General features: G+C 31.7%; 1 protein-coding gene across 4 annotated transcripts in view; it reads left to right on the top strand.

The window, feature by feature from the left end:
* Window positions 1–27,523, top strand: part of LOC126776305 (klarsicht protein) — a 222,788-nt gene that overhangs the window by 35,438 nt on the left and 159,827 nt on the right. For 2 of the 4 annotated variants that reach the window (XM_050498711.1, XM_050498715.1), the window contains exon 1: window positions 3,219–3,636. The exons of 1 other annotated variant lie outside the window; for it this stretch is intronic. The gene's annotated coding sequence lies outside the window, so the exon portion shown is untranslated. Of the gene's footprint in view, window positions 1–3,218; window positions 3,637–20,077; window positions 20,111–27,523 lie in introns of those variants that run through there. One more of the 4 variants, XM_050498712.1, reaches the window with a different exon arrangement.

Raw genomic sequence — 27,523 nt, forward strand, 5'->3', positions numbered from 1 at the left:
ATTTTACAAAGTGATTATAAAGTCTCTTTCCGTTTCTTTTCGGTGTAATCTATATTTCGAAACGGTGACAGTTATAATTACTTCGCTTTAATATGTTTTTACAATCGTTTTAACTAATAAAACATAACATTATGCAAATAAAAGTATAGAATTTATAAATTAAAACTTTGTTAGTTGTAGTTATAAGGATTGAAGATTATTTTATAAGGATTGAAGGTTTTTAAGGATTATTTTATAAGGAAGAAGTCAACATTCAACACTACGGTCCGTACTCGGTAGTACGTACTATTTTTACAAGCTTTTACTTTTAACTAGCGATATTTGTTAAGTACTTTATTTCGATTAAATCTTGCCGGCTGAATTAAAATCACTTCCGCTTTTACTAACGAGTTAAAATTTGTCATGTAGGTTCAATTTCGATGATAATGCATTTTTATGTTCAGAATGACCAGCATAGACACCAAACTTTTTATATAAAACCTTTTTTCAAAAAGTTTATTTTACTAATTATTTTATTTTAGCTGTTCATATTAGAACAAGATATTATGTTGACTACTCATACTATAGTATATAATAATATCTATATAAAGAAAATGTACATTCACCAATAACAAAATAATACTAATAAACATAAGATATAAATGAAATTAGTTCAGAGGAAATTAACAAATAGAAGCATATAATAGTAAAGTATTATACAAATAACATTTTAATATTAATCACAATTAGTTGAATTGTATTTGATTACAAACGATTATTAATTTTCTCTTACACAGCAAGTCATTTTCGGTAATTGTCCAAATTATCATGAGTACATATTCATCTCTCGTAATCATCTTTATTATAAATTCAATAAATCGATTAAGGAATGCAGACGGTCCTGGGTCGATAATACTTGTGATCAAAATTAATTTCAATGTTAAAACATTTCAGTGATAAGCGTTTTGAATATATTAAAACTAGATTTAAAAAAATGTCGACTTAAATTACTGGTTATTCATAATTTAATGTAGATCAATATTCTAATAAATTGCTACGGTACATACATTCTCTTGTATATAAAATTTCACACAAGACTTTTATTGCTCATTACAGTATAGAAATATGGGCATTCTACCTTAACGATTCTCATGACTTAGAATCCAGTTTCCACAGCAATGGGGTCTATTATATGCAAACCCCTTAATTATACTTGTTCTAAGACCGCAACCAGGCTATGGTTGATGTAAATGAAAATCATCTAGTGCTTGGTTTACATTACGGTTCTCCTTGTGTGCGTACTTGCAAACTAACTAGAAATCTTAATAGATGTCGCGAGGTTTTAATGGCTTGATGAGTGTTTGCAAAGACAAATTAAAAAGTGTATTTACTCTGCGATTATTTATTTATAAATAATTGTATTATAAGCAATTTTGAGAAAATTTAAAGCACAAAAAAGAATAATTTAAATTTTAGAAACATTTCAGATATCTAATTTCGCGTTGGTTGTATACGATTTTACATTCTTGCGTCTAATGGAAATTGAATTATTATATAGTGTCAAAGTATATTATTGATTGTAAAAATAAAGCGCACTTTAAAATTCAAAACGGATATAAAAGTTTTGTAAATGATATTAGTTTGCAAGGCTTTCGGTAAAACATTTTTGCATATATTTTCATATATTAAAGAATGTTAGAACATAGTTTCCCATAAACAATGTCAGTTTATGCTCAGCTAGTCACCTGGAACGTTGCATCCCTCCTACCAGGTCTGAGTTAATTTATATGCAGAAGAACTGGTCTTGGAATCGCATCATTACTTTCGATTATATTTTATTAATCTTGATTGGTTATTTTTAGACCAGCAATACGTTTTTATTGTTTCCAATTAATTTCAAAATTTAAGATTACATTCTCAGTTATCCGATTGGAAATACTCGTTATCCAACTATAGACTTAAAAAATATAATACATGAATGGTAAAAATATAACATTTTTTTTAAACAAGCATTATATAATTAAATTCTTTCTCTATGGTTCGTTCATCGTTGAGGAGTTCCTTCCTATGGAGCTAATCCTGATAGAACCAGGTCGTGCTAATCATAGAAATGCATTGTCATCGGAATTCAACCAACATGACAACCGTTCAGTCGTTGGACTAAAAGGAATTGTTCTTATTGAGAATTGCTTGACTTAAACAATTAATAACAACAACAAGAACCAAATAAGAGAATGTAAAAATATAGCTGATACTTATATCATATAACACGTTAGATTGCGTTATCTAAGTTAGTCAGCCTAAAGTTAACGTTTTCACGTGTAGAACTTTAAAAAAAATCTACTAATCAACGTACTATGTCATTGAACCAGCTTACTATTGTATTAATATATCTAGTTTAATGTACCGCCTGCACTCCTCACTTCTCTTCCTAAAACTTTGTCAGTTAACTATAACAATATTCTGACCGGCCAACTTATATTGCGCGTATTGTTCAATGTTGTACGATTTTGTGTTACAAATATATTGATTCAATTTGTTCTAAATTAGCTTTTACTGTTATCGAGTATGACAAATATTCGCCTTAAATTCAGGGTTTCAAAATAATGTATTTGATGCCTATTCTATTATGTATTAATACTTTAAAAAATATTAACCGTGATAATTTTATAATGTTATTGTTATTGGTTATAAAACTATCAAAATATGATTAAGTAATTCATTACTTGTTGGTTTATCTTTTTATTCAAAACTTGATTAATAATATACATAACAATAAATTATACATAACTTAGAAAAGTCTAAATTTTAAATTTAATTATTTATAATTATACAGTGATCGTGGTATTGTATAAGAAGAATGCGCCAAGTGTACTTTAAGTAAAAATAAATATTTCGTCGTTAATAACAATGTGGTTAATTTTGTTATTATGCTATCAGCTGCGGTCAATATCAACAGGATCCATCAATCGATTCGATTAAACCTGCGTAATCATTGCGTACATGCATGATTGCCATTTCTTGAAAGCCTTGCCCAGGTGACTTGTCCATGTATGTAACTGTGAGCTTATTCGCAATTTAGTAATCCTACCGATTTAAATGCACATTCACTTCAGTTGAGTCGTGTTAGAGCGCGGTAGTTTTTAAGTTGTAAGTATAAAAGTTTGAAGTCCACGCCGTTCAGTTAGATGCGTCACATAATCGCGCTCTGTGGCGCCTCAGTTTGCTCGCGCTGCCCGCGCAGCTCACTCGTGAGTTCTACTTCGCGCTGTTATATTTTGTAAATCTCCTATTCGAAACGAATTTGGAACGTTTACGACCGGTAATGTCGGTTTAACAGTCGTTTTTAAACGGCCAGTGCCTTATAGACCGTCCATATTTCGCATTGCGAATCCTAAGGTGACATTACTTCGCACTGTTAAGTTGTTGTCTTAACAGTATCTGAGGAAACGTGTGTTCAGCTCTTCCTGTGCTGTGGAATTTGCAGGTTCAGTGTTCATTAAGTGTTGTGGAATGTGAGCTATGGTTTAGTGCATGTGCTTATTTTTCTGCTAAGTTTAACTGATCACACAACAAGATTGTTTCGGTGATCCATATCTGTTCAGTGGAATACCAATTTTATTATTTCGTGTTACGTGACCCTGGATTTGATATATGGTAAGTAGTTTTATTTTCAAAATTTATAACAAACATTAATATATCAATAGATTAGATTTTTAATGTTTATTATTGTGTATTATTTATTATTGCCATTATAATTAAGTTACTTTTAAAACTTTTTAGTATTTTAATTTGAATATACTAATAACGAAAGCTTTTAAATATTTTAAAACTCGAATGAGTAAATAAAGGTTATCGCGTAGGTATCGTTTGGGCGATTCAATGACAACAAGCGTGACCTAAAACTGCATGAGCGCCAAAATCGTGACAAATGTATGCACCTTTGTGTTTTAACTACTTTTTTGTTTAAATCACATGGTAATGACATTAAATTAAAATACGAAAGAATGTGGTGGTTGTATATCTGTTAAAGCGTCACACTTATTTATTATTATAAGAAACAAGTCGTAAAAGCTTTTGCTAATTTAATTTGATTAATTATCGCTTACAAGAATGATTCGACAGTTTCAATATGCACAAGACTGGGTCAAAGCATTTATTAATTGCGAATCGACGCTTGCAAGTGGGACCGGCATTGTGTGCGAAATGTTCAAAACTGGAACTCGAGATTTCCGTTCACTTTTAAATCTATACTACTGCTTATCTCCGCTTTGAAGGTTATACTAAAACTTTGTTTGTTTGGGTATGAAAAAATAATTATTAAAAAAATAAATCAATAACAATTTGAAATAAGAGTACGGTACAAGTACACGTACCACACGTGTATCTCGTAGGTATAATACTAATGTTTAGTTTTTCTCACTATCTTTATTTTCTGATAAGAAATTTCCAAAAAAATAAGGTAGTAAATGATGAATTAAAAAAAGTAAATGATGAATTTTATTTGCAGACAGTGCATTATGTTTTGTTTGTTATAAGAATAAAAACCGAAGCTCAATTCGGTACTTTTTCTGTTCATTGCAATCTTTGTTGTTTCATTCAGTTAGTACGTTACAAAGTTTTAAGATTTTTTTTTAGGAAATTTCTTATCAGATTTATCAAACAACGTCGTGTCATGTTCTTATAGTTTAATTTAAGATATACAATATGAAAATATTAAAAAAAAGGTAATATGTAACTAATAAAATAGATTATTGCGCGGAATGCAGTGTAGAAATTTGATATTCATCTAAATATATATTTTTATTACATTTGATCAGATTGTTTGGTAATCTAAAACTAGGTAACATTTATCATAGTAATCTCATTAAGTTTATTGACAGGCTTTAAAAGTTGTAATACTAGTTGGTGCACACTACGTCAGATATATTGAAGGTGTGATTTGTAATTTCTTGTCCAATACACATTTACGATTCATATATGTCTTAATAAATGTCGACGAGCCAGTCGGCGTGGTTGGTGGATGCTTGCCTTACATGCCGAAGGTTGTGGGTTCGATTCCCACCCAGGACAGATATTTGTGTGCATGAACACGTCTGTTTGTCCTGAGTCGGTGTAATTATCTATATAAGTATGTATTTACAAAAAAATAATAGTACATGTAGTATATCAGTTGTCTGGTTTCCATAGTACAAGCTCTGTACAAGTTTAATTTGGGATCGGATGGCCGTGTGTGAAAAATGTCCCAGGATAATATTATTATTAAATGTTACTATGTATGAAACAGCTTTAAAATAAATAATATTATTATTACATAGCTATTATGCTAATACGGAAAATATTGTTCGTCTGTGTGCATATGCGTCTGCTGCAATCACAAGATGAGTTTTATTAAAATAATATAAACTTTAACTGTAGCTTTAATATAAAGAATACTTTTATCACTTAGTTCATAGGTATTAAATTATAAGTACATGTGACAGTGTGCACTAGTGTCAACATTAGAACAATTAATTAAAAATATTAGTGAATTGCTAAGAATTAATAATAAGACAAAAATAGTTTCGTAAATAAACAAAAGGGGGTTTATGTTACCCATTTAAAGCGACTTCAACAAAGAGCTTTCAGTAAGTACAGAATAAATTTCTCGGTCTCCCGCGCTTTGCGTCGGCTATTTGTATCCGCACCTTGACCTCTGTCACGATGTTCGCAAAGTATTGTGATCTCTAGTATTAGATTTGCTACAACTTTCCTCCTTGTCTGAACAGAAATGGAAATGATATTATTGAGAACACTCTTACTTGTCAGTTTCGAGTTTACAAACCTAATGGCTTTCATGTTTTATCTGATTTTAAATATTATTTGACGAGCTCGAATGAAGACGTAAAATTTCATTATATGTAAATATGTTGCAATTTTTTAAATTAATAATCATGACATTTGTCACTGTTAAACACTCCAAATAAGCCCTTTATGCCGAGATTATCGCCGTTCGAATGAATGACTAAATATATTTGTTTCATCTACATTTTATATAGATGTTTAAATAATATTAGGTTATGTACTATAGCAGAGAGTTAACATTATTACCCTTTCAACGCGCCTGCCACTAAATCACACTTGTAAGTTGTTTAATGTTCGTTGCGCTTAATAAATTTAATATCTAGAATTGTAATTGTTGTCTAAAGCGAGAATTTTCTCTCTAGATGATATAGTTTATGGAAAGTGAAGGAGACAGCCCTTAAATTACATAAATCGAGCTGTAAATAATAGCCTTCATTTGAGAGCATAATAAATAATGACAATAAAAAAATCAACAATATATATATTTATAATGGAATGCTTTAAAAATTATATAGTTTTGTAGTGGATCTAGAAAAATAAACAAAACAACAATATTCTCTCTAATCTCAACGGTAAAAGACCGCCTAGCGATGTGAGATGTTGATGAGATGAGATGTGCGAATCTGACTGCTTGCACTAATGTGATGTAGTAAACACACTACATAAGTTAGTCGAGGTGTATATTCCTCGACTAACTTATGTATTATGTGGCTTAACTTAACGAAACTCTTAACGAAAAAAATAATATCATCATATATCCAAAGTCAATAAATAGGTTTTTAGCTTAGCCCCTGACTTCTGAATGAAAAAATCGCTTCCATATATTTAAACTGAAAAAATATAATCTTTAATAAAGAAACAAATTAAATTTTTAATAAGCTATCTTCCCATGATAAGCTGCGTGCCTACAGTTTTATAATGAAAAAATATTTTTTCCCATGACATTATTTAGCTTAAATATTCAGGTTAACCGTAACAGTTAAGTTTTACTACCTATTGAATATTCTACCTTCCCTATTTTCGCTGGTTTTTAATGACTTGATTATAAAATATAAACAGTAAATATTTGACGAGCCGGTTGGCGTGGTTGGTAGAACACTTGCCTTTCACGCCGAAGGTTGTGGGTTCGATTCCCACCCAGGACAGACATTTGTGTGCATACATGTCTGTTTGTCCTGAGTCTGGGTGTAATTATCTATATAAGTATGTATTTACAAAAAGAAAAGTAGTATATGTAGTATATCAGTTGTTTGGTTTCCATAGCACAAGCTTTGTACAAGCTTAATTTGGGATCAGATGGCCGTGTGTGAAAAATGTCCCCGGATATTATTATTATTATTAAATCTCAGTCTAAGTCACAATTTCATAGTAAACATTACCTAATCTTACGGCGCCGATAATCAACTTAAGTTACGGATTAATTAAATTAACTTCGAAGAGCGTAGTCTAGTTACTGAATTTGTCGTAACATTTCTTAGAGCGAGACGAAAGATTTCCATATTAATTACTTTATTAAAACGACTTGCGTAATGCAGGATGCCGCGTGTAACAAAACCGACTTCCACTTCCCTGAGCGTCTCTTGTTTAAAATTTTGCTCATAACAACCTTGAATGTTATGTCTACAAGTTTATCTTCGTTTCATATCTGTGATTACTTTAATTTATGCGAATAATAAAAATAATTCTAATTACATATCTTATTACTCGTACTCTATTTATTTTTTTAAATTGTTTAACATTTTTTACGGTCATTTATTTTTATTACTAACGCCATCCGCTTGTCTTAAACTTGAAGTGTTTTAAATCAGTCAGTTTTTTGGTTTTAAATATTATGCATTTGCGTATTTCTATTCGAAAATATCTCTGTCAGGTACATTTAGGTTGTTAAAATCAGCGTCATATACGATGCTGCCTTGCGTCGGCCGAAAGTTCAATAGTCTGAGTCCCTTTTCCGGTATGCGCGTGCGCCCTCCGTGACGGACACACTGCAGTATTCGTCACGATATCCTTTCATCAAAATTGCAATATTGTATCCACGTGAGGTATTTTTTTTGTTTATTACCATATTTTTTATATAAGGACGAAGTATTTTTATAAAATATATATAAATACGAATAGTTTTTAGTGTATGTACTTTTTATTTTTATGATTAGTTTTGCGTCACTTCTACTTTGTCTTCTACAATTGGTTCAATGAAGATTTTTGTTTTAGACAAAACTTAAGATTAATAGAAAGACAATATTTATTCGAAATAATAGATTAGAAGATTAATTACCTGTTTTTAACATTTTTTTTTAATATTCAAAATTTTTGGTAAATATGGTTATTTGTTTTCTTGTTCTTATCGATATACATACATATTTAATTTATTTTTGTTCTTTAAGCTAAAAAGATCTCCTTTAAGTAAAAATTTGCTTCACGGACGTCTTGTCTGCCCTTGGTGTATCTTTATATGATTTTGATTGTTTTTATTTTCACGCAGCATAACAATCAAAGTGTAAGAATTACTAATAATGCTGTAGTATTTTTTTAATTTGTTTAAAAACTTTATTGACCACCACAATATGCAGTTGGAACAAAAGGCGGACTTAGACGAAGGAATTCTCTGCCAGTCAACTTTTAGGCTAAACAGAAATCCTATTATATATTATAAATAAGAAGTATTACTTTATTTAATAAAAAAATTAATACTTGAACTTTGGACTGGATTTTAGTGAGAAATGATATTTGATAATAAAACAGCGAAACCTTTTTTGTCTACCAATATTGTCATATATTATGATAAAAAAATACTGAAATAAGACATTATTACAATACATGTTATATATTTAAAGGTCTTATCAGATGATGCTTTAATTTTTAAAATCTTGTACAGTTGTTGAAACAGCTGACCTTGCCAAAGACAAAAAAAACGAAGTCTAATCATAAATAAGCCAAAAATAAATAAAAACGTGGTCTTTTTTTTGGAACTTTAAAAACGTAATTCCAACAACTTGTAGTAAATTTTTATATCAAAGATTATTATTTTTTTATGTGACCAACAGTACGTGACTAAATCAGATATTAAGTAAAATATATCTCGAATACACCATATGATATTAATATAATTATGAACAAATTTAATTAAATATGAACCATACTTGATATATTAAGAAGTATGTATGAGAGTTACCATATAAGTAGTGCAGCGGACGTCCGCCCATCGCAATAACTATAAACTGATTCATCAGTACGCATGATTATCATATTGATGTATCCGGTTTTTCATTTCATTCTTAAACTTAGAAAAAATCACGTTTGCCTATGGTTTTTGACTCAAGTATCAAAAGCTGCAATGACCTAGTGGCTTACGAAAACACCGTTAAAACCGTTACTGCTCAGAAAATGAATTCTTCATGAGGATTATGTAATTGTTAAAATATATGAAATCGTTAAAGTATATATTAATTTTATTTCAATAATTCATGATCATTTATAAAGAAAACTTGTTGATCCCATCAAATATTTGTTTGTATTTTGAGGTATAAAAAATCATTGAAGTTCAGGAAAGTTCACCAAAGTACTATTTACTGTACTTATCTAAACTGATTTCCACCAACCCGCATTGGAGCAGCCTTCTCCTCAAAAAAAGGAGAGGAGGTCTTAAACCAGCAGTGGGACATTCACAGGCTGTTACTGATGTCCTTCCTTGGGATTCAAGCTTTCTTCATATTATAAAAGCGTAACAAACAGAGAGAAAGAGTTACATTCTTATTTATAATATCAGTTTAGATACAGTAACAGCCTGTTAATGTCCCACTGCTGGGCTAAGGCCTCCTCTCCCTTTCTTGAGGAGAAGGTTTTGGAGCTTATGCCACCACGCTGCTCCAATGCGGCTTGGTGGAATACACATGTGACAGAATTTCAGTGAAATTAGACACGTGCAAGTTTCCTCATAATGTTTTGCTTCAACGTCAATCACGAGATGAATTATAACACAAATTATACACATGAAAATTCAGTGGTGCTTGCCCGGGTTTGAAGCCACGATCATCGGTTAAAGTTTACGCGTTCTTACCACTGGGCCCTCTTACATGCGGGAGAGGCCGCGGGTAAAAACTATTATAAAATATAAAAGAAAGAACACATTTTTAAATAAGATCTAAATTAAACTGTAAATGAAATAGCGTAAATTTTTTTGCGCACAATTTGCATCACACGTCAACTAATGTATTTAAAAACATATATATTGTTTGTGTTAGGAAGCAGATTAATGTACCACCAAATATTAAATGATCATGTTTGCTTATAGACCAGTGCTGGAAGAAATAAATCATTTCTTACACAGCATCTTCTAATGCACCGCCAACAATTCAAGATGTTTTATTCCTTGTGCCTGTAGTTACAATGTCACCCTTCAAACTGGAACCCATCGATACAATAAATTCACTGTATTGAAGTACCTAGACAGGCCGCCCGTCAGAGCGTCTCGGTAGCATGCGCAAGCGATCCCGTGGCGCTCGTCGTTATGAACGAAAGGGTACCGCTGGTTTTTTAGTGGGTATTCCGTTGTTCGGGGCGCACTCGGTGCCTCAGATATCGGCGAGCCCCACATACCCCCCCCCCACTGTTCCCGCGGGGGAAATGCGTAATGCGTTTTACCAACGTAAAAAAAAGCCTGCAAATGATATATCTTGTGGACTTGGTGGTCGTTTTCAAACGATAAGTGAAGTCTATTTCAATTTATGTATTAACCTTTGACTATGTATTATACCTTGCATAGGTATTATTTTAACGTTCAATGCTTTAACCCAGTGGCTTTTGATCGCCTATTATATGTTCACCGATTATTTCAAGATAATGATTGCGCAGGTCACTGTAGATAGGCCGACCACTTTCATTCGTGACTTACGGTTGCTCAGGTAAGTATTGTTAGGCGACGTAATTTCCTTAAGAGGTAATTACTTACCGCTTCCTAGTAATTACTTGTAAGTATAGACTTGGAGAGATTTATTTAAAACTAGGATATGATCTTGTGTTTTATGAGGATTTCTTTAAATATCTTTGTTTTATTGATTCAATGAATTATTTATAAACGCTTTAGAAAAATCAAAATCAAATTAATTACAGGTCTTTTTATCTGAATGAATAAATGAGATTCACCATTTACGACTTCTTAAATTTCTCTTACCCAACAGCAATTATTAGAAGTGTGCGTAATTGGCGCCTATTATTAAATTAACCATTCATTTTATTTAAAAGAAATTATTAACTGTCATCCACTTCTGTTTTTTAAGATTTATAACAATGGTTATTCCTAGTTAGGAAACGAAACGTTGCGTAATAAATGTTTCATGGGATGAATATAATAACATAGTTTGAAACGGATGTCGATGCCTTTGGCGGTAAACTTCTCAATTTAGATGGATTTACTTTATAATAACGATAATTTTTTAGACGTATTATTAATTTTAATGTATTTATGTTGCTTTAGTTGTTTCAAATGATTTATGATGTATGTTTTTTTTAATATCTCGAATCAAAGGCAGTGTGCGGCTTTGTAATCCGATAAATGGGTATCAGATTCTCACCGTAGACCGAGCATAGGACCGCGTTGTGTTTTATACGGATATAGTTAATGAATATGAGTAACTTTAATAATTATATCTTTTTATGTAAAATTAGTTTTCGTCCGTGGCTTCGTCTGCGTGTGAGCGGAGGGGACAGTTAATAAGTATTCGGTGAAAATATCATAATTTGATAACAAAATTTGATGATTCAGTTATTCTAAAACAAACTATATTGTATATTATTTTAAATGTATACGTGTTTTTAAATAGGCTATTAAATGAATTATATCATGTCTCATTTATTTGAGCGTGTTGCTAAAAACTAAACCACACTAAACCATCAATAACACTTGAAACATTTTCACCTCAATATGACATATTCACTTTTCAAACTCCAAGTCAACATTATTACGTTCCACAAACGTGTCATCAAACCACTTCGATTCTAGTGGCATTTACCAGTTAATCTCGAAATGTGTGAAACATCTAATTGTGGACTGTTATTGTGTGAAAGATGCATTAGATGGAGTGTTTGTTTTCCTTGTATTAAGTAAGACTAATGGCGAGTGTGAAAGTATTTATTTGAATTTCTAGTTTTCTTATTTATCTGATTATTATTAACTCACCCGTTGTTTAATTTTATTATTGTTACAAAGCATTATCAAATCATTTTAATTAATATGAGAAGGTCTACCTTGCGTTAATGCGCTGTTACATCATTTGTTTTAATTACCGAAGATCAAAAATATGTAAACGTTCTATTTGATTCAATCGTTTGTAGAATTGGATTTTGTTCTCATTCGCGTTAATTAATCTTCTTAATTTCTTGTCTTACCTTTATATTTTGGTTTTTTATTTGTGGGCTGGTTCTTCAGTTAACGAGCCTCTGAATATTTGTCGATTTTTTAATTTTTGCAGAGGACTTTTTTAGCGAATAATCAATTACAAGTGTTTTCGTGCCTTTGATTTATCTTTTTCATTTTATATTTCCACATTGGGACGAGGGATGTATTTGCTGGAAGAAGTGTTATAATTAGGATGACAATATCACTTTTAAGTTTATATTTAAAATGCAATTGTTACGTTTGTCAACTAAATATCTATAAAAAATTCACCGCTACGTAAAAAAATGTTTAGTATTAAAAGTGAATTAGTTTCAAAGATATCATGTTGTATGCATTTTACTGAAGTGAATTGTATAACGGCACCAGCATTGTCAAAATATGAATCACAATGACATTAAATTCAATTCCCACAGCCGTTACAGTTAATCATACAATGTGCGAAACATTTTATTGGAGATTTTATTGTACTCAAAGTTTAAGAAAAAAATCATCTTGAAAATATTCTGTATTCGAATAGGCTTTTACGAGCATTTTTATGATTTTAAAGGTAATTTTAATTTAAACCTACCAACTCGGAATTTAGTTGCTAACCGTACTCAGTACTAACTCATAATTTCAACATACATATACAATTAAATCTTTATACAGTAACAGCCTGTAAATGTCCCACTGGTATGCTAAGGCCTCCTCTCCCTTTTTGAGAAGAAGATTTAGAGCTTATTCCACCATGCTGCTCCAATGCGGGTTGGTAGAATACACAAGTGACATAATTTCATTGAAATCAGACACATGCAGGTTTGCTCACGATGTTTTCCTTCACCGCTTATGAGAGAATTATAATCACAAATTAAGCACATGAAAATTCGGTGGTGCTTGCTCGGGTTCGAACCCACGATCATCGGTTAAGATTTACGCGTTCTAACCACTAGGCCATCTCGAATCTTTATATCTTATATGAAAATTAAACGAATACTAACTTCAAGCTTTTTAATAATCTATTTAGTTTTGTCCACAATAATAATAATTCATAATATTTATTAACGCGATATCTAAATTTAATTCTGGTAAATGTTAAATGATTTGCCGGTTTTTTAATAGTCAAATACAGGAAGGATGTATTGATTTTATGAAATACTTAATATTATACAATCTTAAATGTTAATTACACTTACATCCGAAAATTGTTATATATTTGATTACTTCATTTATTACTGATAAAATACGTTACGAACACAACGTTCTCTGTGTGGTCTCAGTTCGGCTATAATCATTATTGATACCGTGTATTATAAATTTCCATGTTTCCAATTTTACAATTTTTTATTGATAAAACTAAAGCTCGTCAATAGTAAGCAAATAAAAACAAAAAAAAAAATAGAATAACAAATGTAAAATGGTACTGCACAGTTTTGTTCGGTTAAATAAAATCTATTATAATGGGACCTACTTATAAACACGTTTATAAATATTTCATTAACATAGCTTTAATTGTAATATCATGTTCTATTAAGGTGTCAACGTGGCATTGAAACAAGTTCTACATCTAACAGCAATTATTATTTTAATTTTAAAACCAGTCAAACCTCTTATTTGTTATACTTAGACTCAGTACTACTTACAGTAACAGTAACAGCCTGTTAATGTCCCACTGCTGGGCTAAGGCCTCCTCTCCCTTTTGAGGAGAAGGTTGCGGAGCTTATTCCACCACGCTGCTCCAATGCGGGTTGGTAGAATACACATGTGGCAGAATTTCAATGAAATTAGACACATGCAGGTTTCCTCACGATGTTTTCCTTCACCGTTAAGCACGAGATGAATTATAATCACAAATTAAGCACATGAAAATACAGTGGTGCTTGCCCGGGTTTGAACCCACGATCATCGGATAAGATTCACGCGTTCTAACCACTGAGCCATCTCGGCAGTACTACTTAACATAAGATATAATATGATATTAAGTTTCTTGCCGGTTCTTCGCGGTCGATACACTTCGAACCGTAATGACGATTCAAACGTGCTTTTATGAACCTTGAATGAAGTTTATATACATTTTTTCCTGTTGTTATGTAAAAGATATGACATAAAGCAATACTTACCTCATATTACCGTGTTTATAAATCGCTATGGCTTATAAATTCGGTAATATGAGTTAAAATACTGTGTGCGTGTGTATGAACCATGTGTACGAAAAGTTGCTACATTATCAATTCGATATCGTTATAAAGAGAGATATAGAACGCTAGTTTTATTTTTTTACATATAATCTCACACCTCTAGAGCGATTATTTTTTATATTTTGTAATATTTAAACTTTTCGAGCCAAGTGGCTAGATCCGAGCAAGCGGCACTGAGTTTTCATGAGCTTGATTTTTGTTTTTAATTCATCTTGCGCTTGGCGATATAGAAAATCGCCGTGAGGAAATCTTCATGTGTAGAACGAAATTATGCCATATGTTTATCCAATCCATATTGGAACAGCGTGGTAGTTGGTAAGAGTCCAAAAAAACTCCCGGGGGCAGGCTGAACATGAACAGGCTGCTACTTTACTTTTTTAACTTTTAAATGTTTTATACTAGTAAATTTTGGTCAGCGATTGATTGTTTTTTATTCGAATGATGTAATTGTTATAAAAAGTCTCATTTATATTTCGATTAATCGAGTATCGTGTGTATATCCTGTGAAAAAAAATCTTACATCGAATAACCGAACTCAAGCTTCCAAGAAATTTTAATATCATAACCATAAAATATAAGATTTCATTGGTTGCGTTGCGAAACAGACAGACTATTGAATTAATCTCCTTGTTTTATTATGCGAATTGCTACAGTGATCATTATTATGGATCAAGTGTAACAAACCGGTTTTATCACGCCTGGGAAAGCATGGGAATTTATTAGTGGATAAGGGAAACTTAATGATTTCGATATTTCTTATCATTTATGGTGTCTTTTTATTACATTAAGTTTTTAGTTATATAATCGACTTAATGTTTTATTGAGTTTTATTGTGTTAATGTTTTATTTAATATGTTATTGAGTTAATTTTATTTGTGTGATTATGACAACAAATATAATAAGTATACTAGATCATAATGTCACCGGCACCGAATATTTATACAAGATGAATTAGTTCGACCACACTGATTTAGTTGAACCCAATCAGTTTGATCGAACTGGTCTACCACCAGTTCGATCAAACTGATTGACTTTGTGCAAGCTCGTCCATACGTATATATCCGTACCTCGAAGGTACCACACACTCATCAGATATTCTACCGCAAAACAGCAGTACTTGATATTGTTTTGTTTCGGTTTGAAGGGTGAGTGAGCCAGTGTAACTACAGACACAAGGGACATACATAGTTCCCAAGGTTGGTAGCGCATTGACAATGTAAGCAATGGGTAACATTTCTTACAATGACAATGTCTATGGGCGTTGGTGACCACTTACTATCAGGTGGCCTATTCTATACATATATAAATAAACTGCTCCAAAATATAAATTGGATGATTAGACCCAAACATACCAGAGAGATAAAGTAAAATTGTGTATAATAGAAATTATTGTAAACTGTACTCATGTAACTAAATTTTCGAAATCGAAACGGTTCATATCAAACAGTTGTATTGAATTAATATTTAACAGACACGATAAATAAATTGTTTACGGATTTTGTAGATAAACTAATTTATTACATTGAAACAGGTAGAATTATTTAATGGGATGTTCGTCTGGGTAATAACAACACAATGTTCTCTAGATATGCCGTCAAGCAGCGCTGCTTTGTGTTTTTGATTTCCGGTGTGAAGGATGAGAGCGCCAATGTAATCATGGGCATAAGGGACGCTTGGGAGGGCATTCACAATGAACGCAATGACCTTGACATTAGCAATGTTGGGTAGAGTTCATATTCAAGTGTTGAAATCCTGCTGTAACCAAAGACTTGTGTTTTGTATACTCTTTTATATATTTCGCACAATTATTGTCAACCCTGTGAATTTATAATTTCATTAAGATACTACATTAATTGGAATGTTAGATAACGTGAATAGCAAGGAAATTCGAAATCGTCTTAATTCGGTATAAAATCACGAAGCAATTTAAGGTAAATTGGAATTTTAACTTTGCCAATCAATATTTTAATAAGTAAGAACAATATTCAATACAAGATTATAGAACTGAAAACAATATAGATTTACGAATTTTTACATGGAATATTCAACATTTTATGTAATTATAATACTAATGACATTTCATTGGTGAAGAAGAGTAAGTACTGTATTTATCGCCGTTCTTTTCTGTAGAATATATATTACTTACTGGTTTTAGCTTAACATGACGATTTAAAAGAGCTTATGCCTACTTCAATAATTGTATATTTTTATTGTATTGTAATGTCACATTATTCCTTAGGCCAAATTATAATAATAATAACTTTTGTAATAATTCTGCGAATCAAAATAAATATGTTGAAAATTAAATAAGTCAATTCTTCAGTCAGTCTGCAATTTATAAATGCATAAATATAAAATATCACATTAAGATAGAGATTTATTATGATCCGTTATAGCAAGTACTTGATCACGGGCTTGTTAGTTTATCTAGACTAGATCAGTGCTGGGTTAAGTGAAAAATAATGGTTTTACGAGCTTCGGGCTCGTGATCTTAAGTCACTGATAAGATTATGTTCAAGTGGTTATTTGCAATTTGGGAACGGGAGTGAAAGGGTATTATATGTATTAAAATAATGAACCGGATGAATTGTTCGTTTTCAATTTATTGTATTAATATATGATATCTATAATTTGAAATTGTAGTAATTTCAAAATATTCTACGTTTTTTATATATGTATTGAGTGTTTTATGATCTAAGATTTAGGTATATGTTTAAGCTATTACTAGCTATAGCGAGCGCTTTGCTGGACGTTAATAAATTTAAAAAATAATATGGTCTTGTAAGTATTATGTAAATATATCTCCATACACTAACTCCTTTTGTCATACAGCATAATATGTGAAAAATTAAATTGATATTATTTATTCAGTTTTGTAGTTTGCGGCCATAAATAAGTTTCTTTCCTGTCTTCCTTTTTATTTGAGCACAATACTTTAGATGTATATATACTAAGATTTAACATATATTGATTACTTAATTATTACCAAAAGTAAATAAATTTAAATATTGTTCCATTTCTTATCTTGCACTTATTGTAACTGAGTGTCGAAAAGTCTTTACTTATGAATTCGTTTCGCTCTTAAACAACTTAACATTAAACTCATTCGACATTCTTAAAGTCAAATATTAATAAAAAATATTTTTATACGAACTTTGTTTTTGAAACTGACTTTAACATGAGTAAGGTTTTCTAGTAAAAAAATGTACTTAAACCAATTCGCTGTCCAGTATATTAAATAATAGCGATAGTAGTAATAATAGTTGCTATTAAAAAGTTTTTATGTATTAAAATTTAATTATCTTATATCGCCACATCATCGTTTGTTCAATTCTGTCTTATTCCAACAAAGTATAATTGAAATGTTATAAATTAGCTATTAACTTTTTGCTTTATAACGCGCATGTATACGTTTTATTGATATATTACTGACATACGTTATTAGTCTATATCTAGACGGTATACGGGTCGCCAATCTATGTGAAAGTCGCATTCGATTGAGAGCTTTAGTTGTAAATAATAGAAGTTCGAAATTGGAGAGGAAAATCAGAATATTAGATATAAACCAAACATCTAAATATGTATTAACATAATTGAGGGATATTTATTTAGTTAAATAACAACGGGAACAATCAAACTCCAGGCAGAAACATCGAAAAGGTCGACACTTATATCATTATTATAAGCTTACCGCCTAAGTACATAATGTGGTATGCAATAAATATTAAGTTTTTAAATACTAAATTTGTGTTCATAATTTAAGGTATTTTCCTTCATATTCATAATTCAAAGGGCCCTTTGAGAAGAAGGGTTGGCATTGCAGTGGGACATGTACAGGCTGCTACTTTACTTTACTTTTATTTTCCTAAGGGGACCTAACAAACCTGCGCACCTGTATGAGGTTTAATTTTGATATATGTAAATATCTCAAATATGTGCTGTTACTCGGCCGCGTTTCGTTTATCAAACTTCACACTAACCTTTAGTTTTGTTGACTTGAATGCAGCTTTCATAATCGGTTAAAGAAGATAACCGGGCAGACTTTACTAAACAGTAAACTCCTTTTCCGTGACATGAAAGAAAAATCGCTGTAGAGTGAGAGAGAGAACTCTCTCTCTCTCTCTCAATCTCTAGACTGGTGTGAATATTAAAAATGGCTTTATAATTGAAATGATAAAGTCGTGAAACTCGTAGTTAAGGTGTAGAGAGGAATTGAACAGACTATTAATTATGTAATACTATGCATAATGTAACTTCGAGAAGGAAATCGATCGAAGAATTCGCTTGGGATGGGCAGCATTTGGCAACCTTCGTCAAGTCCTCAAGTCGTCTATACCGCAATGTTTGAAGACGAAAGTCTTCAACCAATGCGTCTTACCTGCCATGACATACGGTGCCGAAACGTGGACACTAACTGCGGGACTAGTCCACAAATTCAAAGTCGCTCAGCGTGCTATGGAGCGAGCTATGCTCGGAGTATCTTTGAAGGATAAGATCAGAAATGAGATTATCCGGAAAAGAACCGGAGTCACCGACATAGCTTGCAAAATTAGCAGGCTGAAGTGGCAGTGGGCTGGTCACGTATGTCGTAGGACCGATGGCCGTTGGAGCAGACGAGTCCTAGAGTGGAGACCGCGAATCGGCAAGCGCAGCATAGGGCGCCCTCCAGCCAGGCGGACTGACGACCTTAAGAAGGTGGCGGGCACCAACTGGATGCGGAAGGCGGAGGACAGGGAGCTTTGGCGCACCTTGGGAGAGGCCTATGTTCAGCAGTGGACAACGATTGGCTGTTGATTGATGCATAATGTAGTACTAAAGTTGGGTGTGAATTAGTGAAGCCAATGCAGTGATGGCAAGCTTGTTTTCGATCACATATGGCCAATATGGCCTGTGTGTAACGTATGTGACGAGAAAGGTTCTAAGTTTTTTCTTATTAACGTACGGGCAACGTTTTCACGTATCGTTTATCGTTAGCCGATAAGCAAGTGTGAAATTATATATTTATTTTGTAGGAACTTATTCGAAACTCGTCGAGGAATTCGAAAGTGATATGTCAAAAGCCGACGTAATTATGTAGATTTCATTCTTTGATGTATGTATCCTTGAGTAAAATTATCATAATTGTTGTGTTGGATTACTATATATTTTTTTTATTGTAATAGCCTAACATGATTTGATATTGAATGAGTACACATTTGATTCACTGTGCGTATACCTATATATTTCAATGTGTTTTTTTTTTACTTCTGGTTATGTCATATATAAAATATCGGTATGAATTGATCCAGTTCTGCGTATTTCCCTCGTCGAAAGATCGGATATTTGTGTTTTTTTTTATTCAACGTAACAAGGTGTCTATATAAATGATTGACAAATTCTCAGGTGCTTAGTATTGAAAAAAAAATTCAATCTTAGTTAAAGCGACGTTAAGTATCATGTTTAATTAAGATGTCGCTTTGGGCGTCATGTCTCGAAACACGAATATTGGAGTTGGCCACCATGTCCATAATTGTATCTTAAAAAATTGAATTTGGATTTATTTGTGATTTGATTGTGTTTTAAATTATGTTTTATTTATTCACATATAAAACCACATAAAAACAAATGCGTTGCGTTATTAAATTGAGTACATTTTTGAATGACAATTATCAATTCTTTACTAATAACATATTTTTATTTATTTCAGGTAACCTTCTTTACATGACGCCTCTACTGTAATGTAAGCTATTTCTTTATAAGGCAATAAATAATAAATAAGTGAATGATAAATGATGTTCCTCATCATGTTCTAACGTAAACAAGGAAATCATTAGATAACAGTGTTCTTGTAATACCTGAAATTCCAAAGATTTCGTAATCACACACGTGGTATTTAAACAAGATAGCGAACTGTCACCGGGTTGGCGAATACCTCCTACATGTATATATGTACATATAAATGTGAATTTATTACTTCAAACCATCGCGCTAGTGTCATATTAGAAAATACACTATCTGCTTTCTTCTAAAGGTTCCGAAATGTTGTGAAATAAAAGATATCCCAATCGACTAAATCTTGAACGCTTAATACAAAATTGATAAGTAAAAAGACAAATATGCGAATAAACAGATTAATAATAAATTAATTTCAAATGTTTTCATCGTATTCCAGTACGTTTCCATCTCATGTAATATTTTCCTGATTTATATTCCGGTAGTACGATGTCGCTATGGTGTCAGGTTTTCATTTGATTCGAATCATGCTTTATGCGATGATGAAGAAAGTGCAGAAATGTTTGCTTTCACTAAAGATGAAAATTTACTCGTTACGATAATTACAAGTTTTCTTTGTGAGACACGGACGGACGTCTCGTCGTGAGATCCCGATAGACATTAAATCATATTATAATATGTTTATTTAATGTTTCCGTTAATAAAAAATATATGCCATTTATTTTATAGGAAGCCAATTTGATATCAAGTATAAATGTTGTTTTAAAGTATGGCATATAGACATTGAATTAGTTAGTATAATATTTATGATTCATTTAAATATAAATCATCGTTAATGTATATTAGTATTAAAAGACTATTAAACTTAAGTTACACGGCGTGTCTCTTTGATTTTGAAGCAAGTTTTAGTAGATCTTATAATTTAGAGCAGTATACTTAAATAGTAATAACGTCTTAACGTGATAATAGAGAACTTACCTTAGAAAACCTCCAAAAATTGCCTCTGTTGCTAAAGTATAAAAAAGTAAAGGAACGTTTTGTGCTAAATGTTATTATATAATACGTAAGTTCGTACACGATAAAACCTAGATATGTATGAATAAGACAATCGCTTTCAGACTAGTTCTGTTTAATATTTAAAATTGTAAACAATAAGAATTGACCCGGAAGTATGCGGCTTCTAAATTGAATAAAGAAGTTTTAATTTGAAATAATGAAGGACTTAGGGATATTACATCATTATAAATTTAATTTAACGTTATCTCGAAAATGAAATCGCAAGTAAAAGGTAATTACGTAATATTAAAATTTTACTAAGCCACTTTAATGTAACGGTTTGACAAAACAGCTTCTCCAGTTAAGCAAGCGCATTTGCATTAGAATATAATCTGCTTATATATAGGATACAGTTACTAAAAATTAAACACATAAGCAATTTTTTTACAATAATTCATTCTAACGTGAATCCGACTAAGTTCGCTATGTTTACATAACGTGTGAAATTTAATTAAAACGTAATAGATAGCGATCTTTGTATCATTATGAGTATATGCTATGTTTGGATGTAACCGACTGCGATGGAGCTAAGTTGAGTGCATTTACGCATCTTAATTTGATTATTATCTTATTTATACACTATTGATTTTTCCTTCACCTCACGATTAAGTTTTCCTTCACCGCAGAGTACGGTATTTTATACCGATAGAATTTTTGAACGTCTAGTACTGTACAGTTCATGTGCTTAATTTGTGATTATAATTCATCTCGTGCTTTACGGTGAAGGAAAACATCGTGAGGAAACCTGCATGTGTCTAATTTCACTGAAGTTCTGCCACATGTGAATTCTACCAACCCGCATTGGAGCAGCGTGGTGGAATAAGCTCCAAACCTTCTCCTCAAAAAGAGGAGAGGAGGCCTTTAGCCCAGCAGTGGGACATTCACAGGCTGTTACGGTTACACTATTGATTAGTGATGACGTCATCATTATATAAGGCGAGTGATACCTTTGATTTTGACGAGCCGGTTGGCGTGGTTGGTAGATCCTTGCCTTTTCACGCCGAAGGTTGTGGGTTCGATTCCCACCCAGGACAGACATTTTTGTGCATGAACATGTCTGTTTGTCCTGAGTCTGGGTGTAATTATCTATATAAGTGTGTATTTACAAAAGAAATGTAGTATATGTAGTATATCAGTTGTCTGGTTTCCATAGCACAAGCTTTGTACAAGCTTAATTTGGGATCAGATGGCCGTGTGTGAAAAATGTCCCCGGATATTATTATTATTATTATACCTGATACAGATTTTTTTGTGATCTTTAAATGTTTTATTATTATATCTTATATATATTTGTACAGTCGTGTTTTATTAACTTATATTGTATTAATTTAAAATGGCAACAGTTAAACTATTTTTTATTTTGTAAGAAGCTATGGTTGTAGATTTATTACTAATTTATTTTTAAATTGTAATTAATCTGAGTAATTTATTATAAATAATTAAATAATCTAGTTTCTTGTACGTGTGGTCGCATTCGTAAGCTAATCTAACATAAGTATCGTCTAACATGATTTATTATGGCGAAAGTGAATCCGGTTCTAAATAATTTTCGCGAGGGTATTGTTCACAGCATGGGATCGTTCATACAACAGATACAATGTTTTCACCTGTCGCTGTACACAATTAACGACCCAGTTACATCCGCATAAAGAGTGTTTTCCCGTTAGCTTTATTATATAAAATTGAAATGGTAATCCTGATCTAGATTTTACTTTCGGTCTCGTATTTTGAATAGGAAGTAAGCATTGAAAGGGTCTAATCGATCTACTTTCGATTTCATTGAAGTTTAATAAGCCGTGTCACATCTATAGCGGTGATATACTAAACTGGAACTGTTATGCTAATATCGTAATGTATATAATATACTTGAATTTATTAGACGTAATGTAATCATAGTTTGATTTAATATTAGAAATTTTTCTTTTTTTTTTAATAATACGCGGACGGCAAATGGGTCATTTGATGGTAAATGGCCACTACCCATAGAGATTGACATTGTTAAAAATATTAACCATTCTTTACATCGCCAATGCGCCACCAATCTTGGAAACTATGATTGATGTGTCTCGCGTTATTACACTGGCTCACTCACTCCTTCAAACCGAAACAAAAGAATATTTAAATACTGCTGTTTTGCGGTAGATTATCTGATGAGTGGGTGGTACCTACCCAAACGAGCCTGCATAAAGCCCTTCCATTAAGTAGGCATTATTCTACACATACTAACCAGTATGTGTAGAATGCACTTCTTGAAAACATTAAAAAAACCTTTTCTTAAGTATTAGTAACTTTTTTTAAAGAATACCAGCTGTCCTATATTTTCTAAATGAATTATTACTATTGGCATGGTCAGTAACCGTTTATGAATATAATAGGATTAAATTAGTTTTGTAAACAAAAAAATGGAGCGCCTTCAAGTGTAACAACTAATTAGATTTCCAATTCTGAAACTTTAATTAAAGTTTTATTTATTAGGTCAGTAACTTTAAGCAGGTACTTTTTTCAGGTGTTGACGATGATTATGCAAAATGTGTTACTCGATTCAATGAAAAACGAAGGAAATTGGAAGTTGTATTATCTCATCTTTTCATACTATATTCAAGGACTATTGTTTTTTTTTCTATAGTATTCTATTTTTTGCTGTTAGTCAAAAAGTTTGGCCACTAATTATTAGTTTTTTTAATTTTATTTATTCTCACCAGAGTTCAGATCTGTTATTCTAATGACTAAAAGTTTTTGTCACTTGTCAGGTTGCTAAGGCGGTGTCGGCGTATGTCGTTGAAATAAATTGGCTTCTTACAAATACATATGCACACGTAAGTGTTTCCTCGACACATTTTCCGAAACGATGAGCACGAATGATAACGAAGTGTCAACAAAGATCCTGTAATCGATACGAGTGATTCATGTGGTATCGTTATAAACAAAGTTTATGTATATGCTTAGACTATAATCAAAACAGTTCGTAATTTTCCCATTATTGTCAGGGGCCTTAACTCTTCTCAAGGAGAAACTTATTCCAGCACGCAAATCACTAAGGGTTTTGGGGATATGAATGTCTTAGAAAATCTTTCATCATCATCACTTTCATCATCATCAAAAACCCGTGTGTGTCAACATGATGATGAAAGTATTGTGTGTTTTACTGCACAAGACACGTTTTAAATATATATTAATTAATTCATTGTCGACCAAGAAAGTAGTTGCGTTACTGTCACCGTACATTTGCAAGCGGCTGCCCATGAGTGTCGGCGGCATCTCTATTTCTTAGGCGCCCATCGGCGTCTTCGACTCGAGACCATAGATTTCAACGTGAGCAACTTATAATTAAAAAAGTCAGTAGTGCTCAACCTCACGGATGTTGTAGACGCCGCTTGGCGTCCTCGACATTGAATGAATTAAGCACATGAAAATGCAGTAATGCTTGCTCTAACTCAATTCTTCGAGTAACTCGGCATTTATTCGGCATCTTCTTATTTCATTATTACACTTTTTTTCCAAATTTAGCTCAATAGTTATATAGCTTAATTATTTAGTATAATCTTACCCTACCATACAATTAAAACGTTTAGAAACTTGAACATTATTGCCAAACTTTCAAGTCAATAAAAACAAACATCGTATTAAAATTAAAGGGATCCATCCGTCACGATTGAAATGTGCGATAAAATACTGAACGGTAGATGTTGCCCATTTACCGTATGAAAGTGAAATTAGCGAGTCAGTCGAATTCGGCTGACCACGCCTCGCCCGCTAATTATTCTGTTGCAAACTTTTTGAGTAGATTACACATTTCCCATGACTTATTTGGCTTGTATATAACTCTAATGATAAATATGTTTAAATTTACCTTATTTTTGAATGAATGAATTATAATATTATTATCGAAAAACTAGAAGTCTTACAATAATATTCGGAATATAAAATGCTAATGATAATACTTTTTTTTTAATATTTATAACGTGTTTCATAAATAAAAAACCATTATGATCAGCATTTAATGCATACATACATTATTTTATTATAAAACAGTAATATTCATGCAAGTAGTATTAATAAAGCTTGGAATGAAATACTTAAAAAAAGTGTACAATAATTATTATCTTGTAAGTAAAACAAAATTAGTAGACTCTTTCTCATTATCTAGATATTTAATGTAATATCAGACCATTGTTTTTTTTCATTACTCATGTATAAGATCCAACTGTGTTTGGTTACGTATTTAATATTTTAAATATTAAAAAAACTGATAACTTAAAATAATATTATATATTATCTTACTAAAATTGTGAATGTTAAAGCATGTATACTTGTTGTAACAACGTAAGACTACATAAATAGCTAAACAAATTCAAATACGATTTTGTATAAAGGCATATTATACTTAGTAAATAATTACAAGATAATTACAGTACAGTACAGTAACAGCCTGTTAATGTCCCACTGCTGGGCTAAGGGCTCCTCTCCATTTTGAGGAGAAGGTTTGGAGCTTATTCCACAACGCGGCTCCAATGCGGGTTGGTGGAATACACATGTGGCAGAATTTCAGTGAAATTAGACACATGAAGGTTTCCTCACGATGTTTTCCTTCACCGTCAAGCACGAGATGAATTATAAACACAAATTAAGCACATGAATATTTAGTGGTGCTTGCCCGGGTTGGAACCCACGATCGGTTAAGATTTACGCGTTCTTACCACTAGGCCATCTCGGCTTCAAGATACAAGATAATTAACATATTTTTAATAATTCTTTGATTAATTTTAAAATAATCATTAGTTATTTACAATATGTACCTAATCACGTACATAGAAAATGTACTCTGTTTTGATGTAGTCGATGTACACGGTCCATAACATCCGGTTATTTTCTGTAATCGCCTTGAGGTTCTACGCATTATTGTAAGCTATGAAGTCGTCGTTAAATATATCATTTGTGGGACCGCCTTTTAACTAATGCTGCTACTCAATACTTTTTATATGTATTATGCAAATATTCATCTATTATATTTTGTTTTTATAATCATTTAAAAATAGTATTTAATAATGTTATAACTAATTATATAATTAACATTTATTTGTATTCTTAATTTTAAAAATTTATATACTTATTCGTTACTGATTATTTAAAATCTATTTATAGCGTAGAATTAAAAATGTATGATCGTGGTTAATACCAGGATAACATATAATGATGCTGATTTAAACAGTTTGAATAATAAATTAGTTGTATACTAGACTTGTGAGTATCGGCTTAAAATTGTGGTCGTTTGTTACCTACATAATGTTTGATATGACTATTTTCATCTGATCGAAAATTTACCGTTAAGTAAATAATTCAACACGAGGTGATCGTGATTATGAAAATTATCTAAGTGATCGAGATGGTTCGGTACTTTGGAAAGTGTTGGGAACTTTCATTATATAGTTAAAAAATGAATTGTATACATTCCTCTGACCCGAAATCTACTTTCTACCAATATAGATAAGAATTAAGGCAATCCAACTAGCAAGTACAATCGAATAGAATTATTAAGATTGGCGGAAGTGGGACAGAGAAGCGAGGTATTCGGAAAGCAATTTAAATTTACAGATGCCTGTACTCCATTCAATGGGGCTATTATTTTACTATATGAAATATTTTTTTCATTTTAAGAGAATTCTGTTTTCAAAATAAATCGAGTAACATGTTCTTACTGCGATACACTATACAATGTAGAATTATGTAATAGTAAAACCCGTCATACGTTGTGCTTGTCTGTGTATGTATACTAATTGTCATGGCAATCGGTTGAACGTTCCAAATTTTTTGTACTAGAACGTCAACTAGCGGTGATTGATGTAAAGTAAATAATATAAAAGCCTTGTGTCAATTTTCGTAAATGGTCAAATGATGTCGAAGTTCATTAAACTCAAACAAATATATATCATCATATAGATGTAGAAAAGTGCATAAAATTTTGCATTTTTAAATTGAATGCGCTCTTTGCGTCATCTGCTTTTATTCCTTGTATTTAAAAAATTATACACGTAATACGATAAGAGTTGAAATGAATATTAATTTTTATTAAAAAACTTAATTCACATAAATTATAAAATAATAATAGGAAGGACCACAGAACCACAATTCATTTGTAACAGCTACCATATTGATCTTACCTACCTCTTTGGACAGAAACATTGAAAGACCTCAGTTACAACATTTCAATTCAAACAAGATTCCTAACTAGTATTTGAAAGCAAACATTCAATACAGTTACAATGTTTAATTATAAAGTTTTGGTTTGAACACCGTTGAACTAAGGCGCTAACCTACATTTCTTATCAACTACAGGCAGTGTTGCAAAAATTGTTCATTATTCTCA

This window comes from Nymphalis io, chromosome 20 (genome assembly GCF_905147045.1).
Source record: "Nymphalis io chromosome 20, ilAglIoxx1.1, whole genome shotgun sequence".
NCBI lineage: Eukaryota > Metazoa > Arthropoda > Insecta > Lepidoptera > Nymphalidae > Nymphalis > Nymphalis io.